This window comes from Chrysochloris asiatica, unplaced genomic scaffold (assembly GCF_000296735.1).
Source record: "Chrysochloris asiatica unplaced genomic scaffold, ChrAsi1.0 scaffold00032, whole genome shotgun sequence".
NCBI lineage: Eukaryota > Metazoa > Chordata > Mammalia > Afrosoricida > Chrysochloridae > Chrysochloris > Chrysochloris asiatica.
In genome coordinates, this window is record NW_006408550.1 from 11835064 (window position 1) to 11838749 (window position 3686).

The following is a 3686-nucleotide window of genomic DNA, read 5'->3' on the forward strand; positions in this document are numbered from 1 at the left end:
AAAAAAAAAAAAAAAGAAGAAGAAGTACAGCCCAGAATTTCCCTTAGAAGGGAGGATGGCAAGACTTTGCCTCAAGTACTTTGGACATGTTGCTTGGAAGAACCAGTCCCTCTAAAAGGACTTCATGCTTGATAAAGCAGAGGGCCAGTAAAAAGAGAAAGATCACCAACAAGATGTGTGGACACAGTGGCTAAAACAACAGGCTCAAACACAGCAAAAATTGTGAGAAAAGTGGTAATCTTTGATCTTCATCAGTATTTTAAATCCTCTTCAGTTTTACCTGTCTATTTTTAACATCCACATTACTTACTGTCTATCACTTTTATCTTCAATTAAATAACTAAATTGCTATTATTTCCTATTATTACCAACTCTTTTTCCACTAGGAACTGAGAGAAAGACACTCATCTTACAACTTTGGGCTATATGCCATATTGACTAGGAAAGCAAAGAGCTCTCAGTAGGAACTGAATTGAATTGAGTTGAATTAAATTGAATTGAATTAGTAGCCTGCTGGGAGCAGTTAAATGTAACAGGCAATTAACATTTTATTTCATGGTAATTCACAAAGAGTAGAAGCAACAGGGTAAAATTAACTGTATGCATGTTTGGACCATATTGGTAGACCTTTACTTTTAAGGTTAGAGAGAAATTAAATCTTAATGTGAAGCATATGAATCAATTAATTTGTTTGCCTTTTGATACTTTCAGAATTTCTCATGTGCACATGAGTACCGATACATCTTCTTTAGTCTATCAAAAACAGATGAAATATAATGGAAACTGTATTGTGCAACTGACTTTTCTCAGATCCAAACAGAATGTGTTGGCCTTATTTGGTAGATTTCTCACATCATTATTTTAGCTAATCCATTTGTTTAAATGATAGGCATCTAAGAGTTACTATACACAAACTCTTACGGTAAAAGTAAATATTGTGTTATGCCTTTCAGAATCCATTCCAGGTTAGATTTTTATCCAAGGATTAAAAGCCTAAATTTCAAATGAACAAAATCTACATCTCTTTCAGAACTGTAATTGATTTTCCTCCTTACCTACCTATTACAGCAAGTCTACACTAAAATAAATATGCAGTCACCAACAGGCTAGAGCCATCCCTTTTTAGGTCTGAATTAACTTATGAAAAATAAATTAGGAGCTTTTGTTCACATTGAAGCTTACCAGAGACTCATATTTATATTATACATAAGAGGCTATCTTCAAAGTACAACATTTCCATTAACCTAACATATTGAGCTTTCAGGATATGGAAAACCCAAGGAAAAACAGTTTGAAAATGACATCGTATATAATTTTCTCAAGGAAGAATGGTTATTATTAAATGACAATTTAATAGATAGAATAATGTTTTACAATTAAGTAAATACTGCTATTTCACTACTAAGTAGTGATATCCTATAAAGACAAGGTGTTAGGTTGTAACTAAGGTGGTGTTAAAATGTCTGTGAGCACTGAAGCTTGTAGGAACTGTATATGACACTTCACTTGTCTCTCACACAAATCAACTTTTTTTTTTTTTAACTACTAAAACACTGTATTGTCTACCTACTGGAAAGGCATAATTGTATTTTTTATATATAAAATAAATTGCTACGACACTTAAAAAGATGGAAGAACTCATGATATTTGCTTAAATTTCCATGATATTCATGGTTCTCTAACTATTCACAGAAGTTTTCTAGGATGATTCAAATGAGCTAATCTAGTAAGGGGCTACCATACTAAAAGACACTTTTCTACCATTATTTCTTTTGGCCTTTCCTACACTGTTTTGATTTCTCTCAAACCAGTTTCTCATTGTGAGACCCTGTCTTAGAAAGGAGTTATGGAGAAACAATTTTACAGCATCACAGGACTAGGTTGCTGAGTAAAACTGAAAAAGCCCTCCTTGCTCCTTCCTAAATGCTATCGTTCTACCTTGGAAGCTTAGTGCCATGGAAAGTAATTCCACAAGTACCACACAGCATCTGTGGCACTCATCCACAAACAAATATTTGCTAAAACAATGACGTGGATATAATGTCAGACACTTCTATTTTACAGTCCTGTGTTGTGCATTATGTCTTTCTGATTTGCCTATGAAACTAGTGAGTATATTCTTAGTATCATATTACCATTTAAGTTCACTTATGGGAGAAACTAACTGTATCTTTCCTTTCTGCTTTTTACATCATTTTGAAATTTATCCAGCAATTCAATATGGATTACTCAATCCACTGAATTGAGGTTAAAATGAAATATTATTAAATTTGAGAGTAGTAGTATGAGACTTTTTGGATCAGACTAAAAAAATGTTTTGTTCCAAGAGTATAAAGATGAGTATTTTGTGCGAATAACTGATTTAAGATTTTTTTTTAAGTAAATAATAATATCTTCATGTGGCTTATTTTTATGTGATATTAGCATTAGTGAACTTTTATCGAGAGATTGTTGTTGCTAAGTGCCTTTGAGTCAGTTCTGACCCATAGCGACCCTGTATAGGGTGTCTGAGGAATTCAAGCTGACCTTTCAGTTCAGCACAGTATCCTGCAGTGCCATGTCTGTTGCATAAAATCTTGTCCAGCTTCATCGAGCTCAGTCTTCTCCCGTTTTAAAGTTTTTAAAAACACTTGCTTTCGGGATTTCCTGACTCTGTATCCCTCTCTAGTTACTGGCCCTTGAAATGTGGCTCGTGAAACTGAAAAACTGAATTTAAAATTTTATTTTCATTAATTAGTGAAATTCATTAAAATTTACATTTGAATAGCCAATCTAGTAAGTGGCTGCCACACTAAAAGGCACTTTTCTACCAGTCTCTTGGCCTTTCCTACACTGTTTTGATTTCCCTCAAACCAGTTTCTCAATCTGAGACCCTATCCTAAAAATGAGTCAAGAAGGACCAATTTGACAGTATCACGGGACTAGGTGGCTTTAGGAGGAACCCTGGTGGCACAGTGGTTAAGTGCTCAGCTGCTAAATGAAAGACTCAACATGCATAGCAGCTCTGAGAGAGAAGAGAAAGACTTTGTAATCTGTTCCTATCAAGATTACAGTCTAGGAAACCCCACCGGGGAGTTCTCTATAGTGCACAATTGACTAGACAGCACACAGTAGTCATACACAGCTTTAGCCCCTTCCACCGTTACTTTTTTAAGTTGATATTATAAAATTGAACTGCAGTGGGAATTCCTACGTCTCTCTGCCCGTCAGACACTGCCCTTTGTTGTTGTTGTTAAGTACCATTGAGTCAATTCCAACTCATAGTGACCTGTATAGGGTTTCATACGAGTGGCTGGTGAGTTTGAACAGCCGACCTTATGGTTCAAACTGACCTTGTGGTCCAGTGCTTATCCTAAAGTGCCACACCAGGACTCTAGACAGTGCCTTGGTCCTCCCTTACTCCTGCCATCACTGTCTTACCTGATTACAGATACATATCTTGGGGCTTTGGGTGGTTTGCCCTCACCAACTAGTGTTTTGGAGTTTTGGAAGATTCCTTGTCACCTGTTGTTGTTAAGTGCTATCTAGTCAGTTCCAACTTCTAGCAACCCTGTATAGGACTTCCGAGGAGATGTTGGTGAGTTTGAACCGCTAACCTTGCAGTTAACAATACAGTGCTCATCCAACAGCACCAGACCAGGACTCCACCTAATTTTAATATAAAGGTAGTCCATAAGTTTTTGGTT